This window comes from Coregonus lavaretus (assembly GCF_964263955.1).
Source record: "Coregonus lavaretus genome assembly, contig: HAP1_SCAFFOLD_166, whole genome shotgun sequence".
Lineage (NCBI taxonomy): Eukaryota > Metazoa > Chordata > Actinopteri > Salmoniformes > Salmonidae > Coregonus > Coregonus lavaretus.
In genome coordinates this window covers 154,927-168,556 of record NW_028161624.1, presented here as the reverse complement: position 1 = coordinate 168,556, position 13,630 = coordinate 154,927, and the positions used below count along the sequence as shown (strand labels likewise).

Sequence of the window (13,630 nt, the reverse complement as noted above, 5' to 3'; positions counted from 1 at the left end):
ACATTCAACATTTACGCACGGAACCTATTGCTCGCGCTAGCTATTGCCATTTGCAGCCCTGTCTATGTTTGCAGCGCTAGGCCTGCGCAAGTTTCGTTGCAAACACTTGCTAGATACTGCAACTAGACAGCGCAATGATGGAATGAACCATTGTTGACAACTTGTGTAGCTTTAAAGAAACCTAATTGAAGATTAATTTAATAAACTACCAAGCTGTATTTAGTGTTGAAGTTCGCAAGCCCCTTGGTAACCAGTTAGTTTGTTGACAATGACTGTTATTACACTGTTCTAACGGTGCCTTCCTCGATATTATGAGATTACAATGGCCATGGGGCTCAGATCACAGTGCAATTCAAGTTTAGTTACAATGTTACAATGTTATACTCATGCATTATAATTGCATTGATAATTTGTGAGGTTCTCTCTCACACACACACACACACACACACACACACACACACAAACTGCTAGAGAATGCAGGTGTGCAGCAGACAGTAGAGGAGTACAGAACAGTGGAGGTGAAATTCAGTCACCCTGGGAGACGTGTGGGCGTGAGTCTTGTCCTGATGCAGATGAGTTACCCAATATTGATGAACCTGGATGTGGGTCACACCACCTCTTCTCACTCACACATGATGTTGTCCCTCAAGGGTCACAGTAACTGAAGATCCTCCCACATTGATTAAGCTTCTACCTTGGGGGCTTTATCCTACATGTATCCTATGATCCAACACTGTCTGCAGTCATTGACTTTTCAGTGTTATGGATCTATGGATTGTTGTGTGTTTGTATAAACTGTGTGTATACCAGTGTTGGGGAGCAGTGTACTACATGTAGTTCAACTAACTACATTTTGCAGTAATTTGTAGTGTTTTCAGTATTTAATTACTTTTTTGCCATGTAGTGGTGTAGCTAACTACTGGAACTACACACAACTCTTTTTGCAAAAATAAAATAAATTATGGGTGAAATAGGCAATAATGTCCTTTATTTTTTGGTGTCAGACCTGCCTAATTTTCACTTAAAACATTGTTTTTGTGATTAATAGGATAAATTACACATTCTGTTAACGTCTAACTACAGAGTGATATGTTCTTGCAATTTGTTGTCTATGACATTTTAGATTTACAGTGAGGGAAAAAAGTATTTGATCCCCTGCTGATTTTGTACGTTTGCCCACTGACAAAGAAATGATCAGTCTATAATTTTAATGGTAGGTTTATTTGAACAGTGAGAGACAGAATAACAACAAAAACATCCAGAAAAACGCATGTCAAAAATGTTATAAATTGATTTGCATTTTAATGAGGGAAATAAGTATTTGACCCCCTCTCAATCAGAAAGATTTCTGGCTCCCAGGTGTCTTTTATACAGGTAACGAGCTGAGATTAGGAGCACACTCTTAAAGGGAGTGCTCCTAATCTCAGCTTGTTACCTGTATAAAAGACACCTGTCCACAGAAGCAATCAATCAATCAGATTCCAAACTCTCCACCATGGCCAAGACCAAAGAGCTCTCCAAAGATGTCAGGGACAAGATTGTAGACCTACACAAGGCTGGAATGGGCTACAAGGCCATCGCCAAGCAGCTTGGTGAGAAGGTGACAACAGTTGGTGTGATTATTCGCAAATGGAAGAAACACAAAAGAACTGTGAATCTCCCTCGGCCTGGGGCTCCATGCAAGACCTCACCTCGTGGAGTTGCAATGATCATGAGAACGGTGAGGAATCAGCCCAGAACTACAAGGGAGGATCTTGTCAATGATCTCAAGGCAGCTGGGACCATAGTCACCAAGAAAACAATTGGTAACACACTACGCCGTGAAGGACTGAAATCCTGCAGCGCCCGCAAGGTCCCCCTGCTCAAGAAAGCACATATACATGCCCGTCTGAAGTTTGCCAATGAACATCTGAATTATTCAGAGGAGAACTGGGTGAAAATGTTGAGGTCAGATGAGACCAAAATTGAGCTCTTTGGCATCAACTCAACTCGCCGTGTTTGGAGGAGGAGGAATGCTGCCTATGACCCCAAGAACACCATCCCCACCGTCAAACATGGAGGTGGAAACATTATGCTTTGGGGGTGTTATTCTGCTAAGGGGACAGGACAACTTCACCACATCAAAGGGACTATGGACGGGGCCATGTACCATCAAATCTTGGGTGAGAACCTCCTTCCCTCAGCCAGGGCATTGAAAATGGGTCGTGGATGGGTATTCCAGCATGACAATGACCCAAAACACACGGCCAAGGCAACAAAGGAGTGGCTCAAGAAGAAGCACATTAAGGTCCTGGAGTGGCCTAGCCAGTCTCCAGACCTTAATCCCATAGAAAATCTGTGGAGGGAGCTGAAGGTTCGAGTTGCCAAACGTCAGCCTCAAAACCTTACTGACTTGGAGAAGACCTGCAAAGAGGAGTGGGACAAAATCCCTCCTGAGATGTGTGCAAACCTGGTGACCAACTACAAGAAACGTCTGACCTCTGTGATTGCCAACAAGGGTTTTGCCACCATGTACTAAGTCATGTTTTGCAGAGGGGTCAAATACTTATTTCCCTCATTAAAATGCAAATCAATTTATAACATTTTTTACATGCGTTTTTCTGGATTTTTGTTGTTGTTATTCTGTCTCTCACTGTTCAAATAAACCTACCATTAAATTATAGACTGATCATTTTTTTGTCAGTGGGCAAACGTACAAAATCAGCAGGGGATCAAAAAAAAAATTTCACTAAGTAGTTTGGATGTAGTGAACTACTTTTTCTAAATAACTTTAGGTTAAGTAAACTATCTTTTTTTAAGAGTAGCTTTAGTGTAGCTTAACTTCTTCCAGTGTGAAGTAATTGGTAGCTTGATGAGCTAAATTTTCAGAGTAGCTTCCCAACACTGGTGTATACTGTGTTTACAGTGTGTACTACAGTGTTTACAGTGTATACTACTGTGTTTCTGAGTGTATACTGTGTTTATAGTATGTACTACTGTGTTTCTGAGTGTATACTGTATTTACAGTGTGTACAGTGTGTACTACTATGTTTCTGAGTGTATACTGCGTTTACAGTGTGTACTACAGTGTTTACAGTGTGTACTACTGTGTTTACAGTATGTGCTACTGTGTTTCTGTGTGTAAACTGTGTTTACAGTGTGTACTACTGTGTGTACTACTGTGTTTCTTAGTGTATACTATGTTTACAGTGGGTACAACAGTGTTTCTGGGTGTATACTGTGTGAACTGAGCTGTGTATCTGAGTGTGAGACTGTATGCATTGGGAACATGATACCTATCTCTGATCAGCTGGCAACCATTCCTAAATACTCCAATCAACCACTGCATTCAGTCAAGCCTGACAGGATTCTGGCTCAAGACATAGGCTATCTGTATTTTTGCCCTTTTAGCTCCATGACATTGCCCCAGTCCAGAATTATGAACCATCCGCCCCTTGACCAGACCAAAACCCTGAGATAGGTTCATGGCTGCCACGCCACGGAAGATAAACCATGTCACTGGGCGGAATGCAGGGAGAAGTCCTGGCAGGGTTCTAATCTAAATCAAAGTTTAGCAGGCAGAGCAGTTTGATATAGTGCACTACTTTTGACCAGGGCCCATAGAGCTCTAAAGGGAATAGGGGGTCATTTGAGACGCAGACATATTAAATGTGGTGTTTAGGTTAGTATGGTGACATCAATGCATAGGCCTAGTTCTATAGATGTGTCATGGCACCATTTGATTTCTGCTACTTTTAGAGGACATAGGTTTAATGACTAGGCCTATGTCTGGTTTGTTCCACCCCATCCGTTGTCACTTAGTTTATAACAATGACATTACCAAAAATTGTTCAGGGAACACTGAAATCCAAATTCAATATATTTGCATTATTACTGTGTAGACTAGCCCATATCTTAATACTGTGTAGACTAGCCTATATCTTAATACTGTGTAGACTAGCCCATATCTTAATACTGAGTAGACTAGCCTATATCTTAATACTGTGTAGACTAGCCCATATCTTAATACGGTGTAGACTAGCCCATATCTTAATACTGTGTAGACTAGCCCATATCTTAATACCGTGTAGACTAGCCTATATCTTAATACTGTGTAGACTAGCCCATATCTTAATACTGTGTAGACTAGCCCATATCTTAATACTGTGTAGACTAGCCCATATCTTAATACTGTGTAGACTAGCTCATATCTTAATACTGTGTAGACTAGCCCATATCTTAATACTGTGTAGACTAGCCCATATCTTAATACCGTGTAGACTAGCCTATATCTTAATACTGTGTAGGCTAGCCCATATCTTAATACTGTGTAGACTAGCCCATATCTTAATACTGTGTAGACTAGCCCATATCTTAATACTGTGTAGACTAGCCCATATCTTAATGCTGTGTAGGCTAGCCTATATCTTAATACTGTGTAGACTAGCCCATATCTTAATACTGAGTAGACTAGCCTATATCTTAATACTGTGTAGACTAGCCCATATCTTAATACGGTGTAGACTAGCCCATATCTTAATACTGTGTAGACTAGCCCATATCTTAATACCGTGTAGACTAGCCTATATCTTAATACTGTGTAGACTAGCCCATATCTTAATACTGTGTAGACTAGCCCATATCTTAATACTGTGTAGACTAGCCCATATCTTAATACTGTGTAGACTAGCTCATATCTTAATACTGTGTAGACTAGCCCATATCTTAATACTGTGTAGACTAGCCCATATCTTAATACCGTGTAGACTAGCCTATATCTTAATACTGTGTAGGCTAGCCCATATCTTAATACTGTGTAGACTAGCCCATATCTTAATACTGTGTAGACTAGCCCATATCTTAATACTGTGTAGACTAGCCCATATCTTAATGCTGTGTAGACTAGCCCATATCTTAATGCTGTGTAGGCTAGCCTATATCTTAATACTGTGTAGACTAGCCCATATCTTAATACTGTGTAGACTAGCCCATATCTTAATACCGTGTAGACTAGCCTATATCTTAATACTGTGTAGGCTAGCCCATATCTTAATACTGTGTAGACTAGCCCATATGTTAATACCGTGTAGACTAGCCCATATCTTAATACTGTGTAGACTAGCCCATATCTTAATACTGTGTAGACTAGCCCATATCTTAATACTGTGTAGACTAGCCTATATCTTAATACTGTGTAGACTAGCCCATATCTTAATACTGTGTAGACTAGCCCATATCTTAATACTGTGTAGACTAGCCTATATCTTAATACTGTGTAGACTAGCCTATATCTTAATACTGTGTAGACTAGCCCATATCTTAATACTGTGTAGACTAGCCCATATCTTAATGCTGTGTAGACTAGCCTATATCTTAATGCTGTGTAGACTAGCCTATATCTTGTAGGCCTGTTATTTGTATGTGTGTATTTTAAATGGATCAAATTGAGGGGGCACGTGCCCTAGTTTTAATGGTGTGTGTTCATTTTGCGTGGTGGGGTTTTCTCAGGATCAGTAGGGAAAGGAGGTGTATGGTGACGAGGCTGGAGTCCATTAGCAGTGCTCTGTCTGTCTGTCTGTCTTTATTATTGTTGCATGATTCATTGGGTAAGTCTTTCTGCAGGCATGCAGAGAGGGAGAGAGGGAGGAGGGAGAGAGAGAGAGAGAGGGAGAGAGGGAGGAGGGAGAGAGAGAGAGAGAGGGAGAGAGAGAGAGAGAGGGGGAGAGAGGGAGGAGGGAGAGAGAGACTGAGGAATGCTTTTTAGATTATCCAGTCCCTCAGTCGGGCACCTTATTCCCTTTTTTGTTCAAGCTGGGCTGAAGCGCGTCTGGGTATGCTTTCACTCTATTGAGACTGAGGGGGGTTTGGGTCTGTCTGTCTGGGAAAGGCTACATGGGGTCTTCAAGTCACAAGAAGTGTTTCTCTTGTGATAGCCTGACTATACCACCGTTTAGCCGTGATATGGCTGTGGCCTCCCTAATGGTGTCTATAATGTATAGTATTGTAGAATAATTGATCATTGTATTAGTAATGACACAATCTAGGCCTAAACTGTCATTTCAGATGACAATTTCAATCCCATGCATTTCCCCAGTATTCGTAGGGGTCCTAGTTTGATTAGTATACATTCAAAATGTTTAGTTGTATTTCTTCATAAACTAGGAAACTGCCTGCAACACTTCAGGTTGCCACAGTACACAGTGAGACAGCTGGGAAACTGCCTGCAACACTTCAGGTTGCCACAGTACACAGTGAGCAGCTGGAATATGAGGGCCATTCCTAGAATACAACACCTGAGGAATTCCAAATCACCAGGAAGCTGAAGCACATTCTAGATACAAATTTACTGAGCACTACACAGTCAAACTAGCCTCTCTTGAAAATAGTTTTGAAAGTATCCACTACATATGCTCCAGTTTTACACGTAGGCCTAGCCTACATTATATCTGCAGTTTTTGACCCAATCAATCCACCATCCCAGGGCTCAATACTTCTACAGTATGGAAGCAAACCTGGCCCAGCCCAATCAAAGGCTCTGGCCCAGCCCAATATTAAGCCCAGGCCCAGCTAGAGGTTGACACAGGAACAGGATTCCTGAAGGATCGGGATTTAAATTATAGAGTCAAATTCGCGACAAGATCAACAGTCCACAGGAACGGGAAGTACAGGAATGTGTTATTTTTAAACTGAGTTACGTTTGTGTTATAAGCAGTTTTAGGAGGTCATATCATTTTTTAATGTTTTTGCCCCCAGCCCCTAATTCTCCCAACAGGCTTCAATCTCTAATAAAACAATTATAATTGGCCTTTATCTGCTGGGCAGGCAATGAAAAGTAGTTAGCTAACAGCGAGCTAACTGCTCTCTCTCTGGTCTCATGAGCAGCCCAAAACGAGTCTGTTGCTGAGCAGTTGTCTCGGGGGCACATCCGTGGCTTGGTGGAATCTACCAGCGTGCTGGGGGGTTTAATTCCTTGCCAGCGGGCTACAGTGCGTAATTACCCACCGCGAATCTACACGAAGACTAGGGTTGAGTTATTGTAGGTTATGGGGAAGCTCCATATCCCATCTCTCTTCTGTGGTGCTCGGTGTGATTGTCATTTCTCTTGTGTCTGGTGTGCTCAGCAGAGGGGTTGAGCAAGATTATTATGATATATATAAATCTATTTTTTTTTTTCCTGACTATGGCGTCTAATGTAGACGAGTTCATTCACTTTCCATCAGAAGAACTGTTAGAATTATGTACTAAAGAACAGCTGTTGAAGGTTGCTGAACACTACAAGGTTGAAATTAGTGATAAACGCCTAAAAAATTATATTAGGTTAATATTGAAGGCCAATTTGATGGAGAGTGGTATTCTGGATGTTACCACTGGGGCAGCCTCTGCTGAGGACACGTTGTCTCCCCGATATGTTACAATGACCGCTCCATCGGTTAGTCATAGTAGTCTTCTTTTTGAACAGCAGAAAGAACTGCTTCTGTTACAGCTAGAGCATGAACAAAATGGACAAAGAGCTAAAATGGAGCATGAACAAGCTAAAATGGAGCATGAACGAAATGGACAAAGAGCTAAAATGGAGCATGATCGTGTAAAATATGAAAGGGAATTGGAATTTAAACAGGATATGGAGCGTGCTAAAATCAAGCTGCAACAAGAGCGACTAGAGTTGGTTAGGGAAGGAAAGCTCTCAGGGGAGAGTTTGCTCTGGGAAGGTGACCCAGAGTTACCTAGGGGTCGTTCCTCTTTTGGTCGTAATCCAGACACATTTGATGTTGTAGGGAATTTACGGTTGTTGCCCCAGTTTAATGAAAAGGACCCGGAGACATTTTTTTCGTTGTTTGAGCGTGTTGCTGACGCTAGGAGTTGGCCTGATTCTGATCGCACTTTGATGTTGCAGTGTGTGCTGACTGGTAAAGCGCAAGAAGCATATTCAGCTCTTAGTGTAGCAGACAGTGTTAGTTATGAGAAGGTTAAAACAGCTGTGTTACAGAGTTATGAATTGGTCCCTGAGGCTTACCGCCAACGATTTAGAACTTTAAAAAGGGATGATCAGCAGACTCATGTTGAGTTTGCGCGAATATTATCTTCACAGTTCAATCGCTGGTGTTCTGCCTCTGCAGTTATGACTTTCCAAGGGCTGTGTGATCTGATTATGTTAGAACAATTTAAGGACACAATCCCTGATCGTATAGCGACGTACATTAACGAACGAAAAATAAAGACTGTCGCTGAAGCTGCGGTTTTGGCAGATGAATATGTGTTGACTCACAAAAATGTTTTTGCAGAACCCCGTATTCGGAGTGAGTGGGGGCGTTCGCAGAGATTTGGGCCTCGCTCGCCGAGATACTTCGGTTCCCGGGCAGAGTTTCATTCAACTAGGGTTGAGCCTGATACCCGTGGTAAAACTGACGTTGGTCAAGAGTGTCACTACTGTCAAGAATTAGGTCATTGGAAAAATGAATGTCCGATTCTTAGGTCTAGGGGTAAATTCAGTACAGGTGCTTATGGTAAATCGAGGCCTGCAGCGTTAGCAGCTCCTGTTCCACATCAGTTCACTCCTGACGCATTGTCTCATGCCCAGAGCCAGGTGAAAGGTTATATTGATCCCGACTATTTACCTTTCGTTACGGAGGGTTTTGTGTCTATGGTAGGAAGTAAGAACCTAGTGCCAGTAAAGATCCTAAGAGACACAGGTGCCTCTGAATCATTTGTGTTGGAATCTGTGTTACCCTTCTCTGCGGAGACTGATTCGGGGAATAGTGTTCTAATTAGGGGAATAGGTTTGAACACTCTGTCAGTTCCATTGCATAAACTGATGTTGGATTGTGGACTGGTGAAAGGTGAGGTTGTTGTGGGGGTGCGTCCTTCATTGCCTATTGAGGGTATTGACGTGATCCTTGGAAATAACTTGGCTGGGGAGCGTGTGTGGCCTATCGCGTTTCCATCTTTAGTGGTTTCCACTAAGCCGTCAATTGTAGGGATTCCTGATGAGAGTGCGCAGAATTTCCCAGAGGTGTTTTCTGCGTGTGCAGTGACGTGTTCTATGATCCATGACGACCTGGTCACGGAGCTGGCTAACGAGAATACCACAAAGAAGTCTGTTACTGTTTTCCCTGTTATCCCGTTATCTATATCCCGCTCCGATTTAATCGAGGCGCAACGGACTGACCCTACATTAGAAGAGTTGCGGGACCAAATTGTGCCTGTGGAACAGTTGGGAGATGTCGCACAGGGCTATTTTCTCCAAGAAGAGGTCCTGATGAGAAAGTGGATGTCTCATGGTAGTTGTTTTCTGGGGGAGGCGATTAGTCAGGTGGTGGTATCAGTTAAGCTTCGTGAGTTGGTGCTAACAACTTCTCACAATGACGTTGCTGGGCATATGGGTGTGAGAAAAACCTACAATCGTATATTACGACATTTCTTTTGGCCAAGATTAAAGAGGGATGTTTCTGATTTCATCAAAACTTGTCACACCTGTCAATTAACTGGTAAACCTAATCAAGCTATTAAGCCGGTACCACTGTTCCCTATTCCTGTACTCAGTAAACCTTTTGAGTATTTGATTATTGATTGTGTTGGTCCTCTGCCTCGTTCTAGAAAGGGTAGTAATTATTTGTTGACTGTGATGTGTCAGACCACTAGGTTTCCTGCTGCCTATCCTCTCCGGTCTATCACGACTAAGGCTGTGTTAAAAGCTTTGACTCAGTTTCTCTCACTGTTTGGAATCCCTAAGGTCATTCAAAGTGATCAAGGATCTAATTTCACCTCTAATCTCTTTGGTCAGGTTCTCCAACAACTCCATATTAAACACAACTTGTCTAGCGCCTATCATGCCCAAAGTCAAGGAGCACTGGAACGGTTCCATCAAACACTTAAGTCTTTGTTGAGAGCTTATTGTACTGAGATGGAAAAGGATTGGGAGGAGGGGTTGCCTTGGTTATTGTTAGCTGCTAGGGAGGTTTCACAGGAGAGCACGGGTTTTAGCCCAAATGACCTAGTGTTTGGACATCGGGTGCGTGGGCTTTTATCTGTTCTCCAGGATGACTGGAAGTCTCCCGAGCCTCCTCAGTCCCTGTTATCATATGTGGGTGATTTTCGGTGACGCTTGTATGCCGCTGGTGAAATGGCTAAAGAGAAGCTATCATCTTCACAGGACAGGATGAAGAGCATATATGATCGCCGAGCTGAGCCTCGTCACTTTAGTCCAGGTGATCAGGTTCTGGCTCTGCTGCCAATTGTTGGTTCTCCTTTTCAAGCCAAGTTTCAAGGTCCATATACAGTGGTGCGCCAGTACACTGAGCAAAATTATCTAGTTGCCACTCCAGAACGGAGGAAAGCCCACCAACTGTGCCATGTAAATTTGTTAAAACCCTATTATGCACGTTCCTCTGAGACTGAACAGTGGGAGTCTACAGAGGACGGTAAGGCTGTTCTTTTGGCTGATACTGTTTATTCCAAGAGTTTTGGTCATGCTAGGTCTGTGCAGGAGCGGGAAGATGTTTCTGGTCCCGACGATTGCATACTGCAGGGTAGATTGAAAAATTCAGAGACACTGGAGATTTTAGATAGCCTTCTTACGCATCTACCTGTTGATGGGCGGAAAGAGATAGTTGGTTTGATTCGGAGATTTCCAGGGTTGTTTTCTGATACACCTACACGTACAAACTTAATAGAACATGATATTGACATTGGAGATGCTGACCCCATTCGTCAACGGTTCTATAGAGTTTCTTCAGAGAAACTGCGTTGTCTGGATGCTGAGGTCCGGTACATGCTGGAGAGTAAAATAGCAGAGCCTTCTTTCTCCAGTTGGGCTTCTCCCTGTATCTTGGTCAGTAAATCGGATGGAACAAATAGATTTTGTACGGACTACCGTAAGGTAAACGATGTCACTAAGCCGGATTCATTTCCTCTTCCTCGGATGGAGGACTGCGTTGATCAAGTCGGCGCAGCTAAGTTTGTGAGCAAATTTGACCTGTTAAAGGGCTATTGGCAGGTGCCACTGACGAGTAGGGCACGTGAAATTTCTGCCTTTATTACACCTTTTGGTCTGTACTCGTATTCGGTTATGAGTTTCGGACTGCGTAATGCGCCTGCCACTTTTCAGCGACTTATGAACAGGGTTGTCTCTGGTCTGGCCGGGTGCGCTGTTTATCTGGACGATGTAGTGATATATGCAGATACTTGGGAGGAACATCTGTCCCGTATTCAAGCCTTGTTTGGACGTCTGGCTGCGGGTCGCCTCACGATAAATTTGGCTAAATGTGAGTTTGCTCAGGCGACTGTTACATACCTTGGAAAGGTGGTTGGGCAGGGTGAAGTGCGTCCTGTTCGGGCTAAAGTGGTAGCTATTGATGCTTTTCCACTACCAGCTACTAAAAAGGAACTGATGCGTTTCTTGGGAATGATTGGGTATTATCGTGGTTTTTGTAGGAACTTCTCTACTGTGGTCGCTCCCTTGACAGATTTGCTGAAAGCTAAGGCTGTGTACGTATGGTCTTCTCATTGTCAACAGGCTTTCGAAGATGCAAAGAGGTTGCTTACTTCAACTCCGGTACTGGCTGCTCCTCGTGTGGATTTGTCATTTACCTTGCAGGTGGATGCTAGTCATGTGGGGGCGGGTGCAGTTTTGCTGCAAGCAGATGTGGCTGGGGTTGAGAGGCCTGTTAGTTTCTTTTCCAAAAAGTTTAACCATTATCAGTTGAACTATTCGGTCATTGAAAAAGAAGCATTAGCACTTATATGGGCGCTACAACACTTTGAAGTGTATGTTGGGTCGGGTGTAGTACCTATTGTGGTCTACACCGACCATAACCCTCTCACCTTTTTGAGGTCCATGAGGTGCCCTAATCAGAGGATAATGAGATGGTGTTTATTTTTACAATCCTTCCATCTAGATGTGCGGCACATCCGGGGGACTGATAACGTGATTGCTGATGCGCTCTCTCGTGCGCCCTGTTCATGAATATTGATGTGACCGACCATTGTTTGATTTTGTCATGTTCTATCTTTCCTGTTTGTCCCTTCCTAGTCTTGTGTTCTTCTTTCCTCTTAAAGGTTGCTTCCTGTGTAAAGGTTGCTGAGGTCTGGAGAGGAGGATGATGGGTGGGGCAAGTGGAGGTGTGAACATGTACAATTTGTCGGTTTGGGACGCAGGGGCTGGTACGTTGGTCCGGGGTCCTTGTTGGTCCCCGGTCTTATGGGGGGGGGTGTGACGACCCTCCCACTCTGTCTGCCGTATTCTCTCTTTGCTCTTGTTTCCTTATTAGGATGCCGGTGGGCGGAGTTGGGAGGGTCGTCAGCTACATGGGAAACACCTGGGCCGGGTGTGTCCCAGCATAAATGGACCTCTTCCACATTCATTGGGAAGACTCTCTCCAGGCAGATACTTTGACTTTGGTTGTGGTATTTTTGTGGCCTTTTTGGTTGTTTGCTTTGGCACCTCTCAACACTTTTCCATATTACATTTATGCAAGCAAACACTCACTTACACTACTGATTACTGATTACACACCCCATCGTTATTTGAGTTAGTTTACTTTAGGTAATAAATATATACTTTAAGTATTCCTTGTCTCCACGTGTCTCCCTTTTGTTACGAACTTGAGCCGGTTCGTGACAAAACACACACACAGCATGGGGGGAGGGACAGGACAGGACGGAACGGAAGGGATTTTTATCAGGACAGAAAAGTTTTGGGAGTTATATAACTGTTGCGGGATGAATTTTTACTCCCATGTCAACCCCAGCCCCCCAGCCCTAGCCCAGCCATAACCCCAGCCCCCAGCCATAACCCCAGCCCCCAGTCCAACCCCCTGCCTCAGCCCCAGCCCTAGCCCAACCCCCTGCCTCAGCCCCAGCCCTAGCCCAACCCCCTGCCTCAGCCCCAGCCCTAGCCCAGCCCCCAGTCCAACCCCCTGCCTCAGCCCCAGCCCCCAGTCCAACCCCCTGCCTCAGCCCCAGCCATAACCCCAGCCCCCAGTCCAACCCCCTGCCTCAGCCCCAGCCCTAGCCCAACCCCCTGCCTCAGCCCCAGCCCTAGCCCAGCCCCCAGTCCAACCCCCTGCCTCAGCCCCAGCCCCCAGTCCAACCCCCTGCCTCAGCCCCCAGCCCAACCCCCTGCCTCAGCCCCAGCCCTAGCCCAGCCCCCAGCCCAGCTCCCAGCCCAACCCCCTGCCTCAGCCATAACCCCAGCCCCAGTGCGAGCCCCAGCCCAGTCTTGCCCAGCTCAGCCTTCAATATCCTCTATACCCTCCTTTAACCCTCTGCTTGTGTGCTGTGCATGTGTCCAAGGTGTTAGCCCAAGGAGGGGGGCTCCCAACACTTCCAACGACTTATTGGGGAATAATGAGCCAATTAGTGGTGCCCAGAGTGGAAAAACTCAGCGGCTCCCCTGCCTCACACACACACAGACACACTGAACCCCCTCCGAGGTCCGCTGGCCTACCCTGTGCCCGCCTTCGCCTCGCAGGAGTGCGAAATCTGACGCATCCTGCCAAGCGGATTACAACGAGGGTGCTTGATTTGGCGTTTCTTCCTCCTCATCTGGTGGCCTGCTGCTCTCAAACACATTCTGCTGTATAATTAGGGAAGGGGCCTGGAAAACAAGCTCACAAGGCATTCTTGTCCCCGTATTCCCCTTCCATGTTCCAGC

At 44.7% G+C, this 13,630-nt stretch overlaps 1 protein-coding gene across 1 annotated transcript in view; it reads left to right on the top strand.

The window, feature by feature from the left end:
* Positions 1-13,630, top strand: part of LOC311120319 (juxtaposed with another zinc finger protein 1-like) — a gene marked incomplete at both ends in the record, with an annotated part of 35,674 nt that overhangs the window by 372 nt on the left and 21,672 nt on the right. The window lies entirely within an intron of this gene.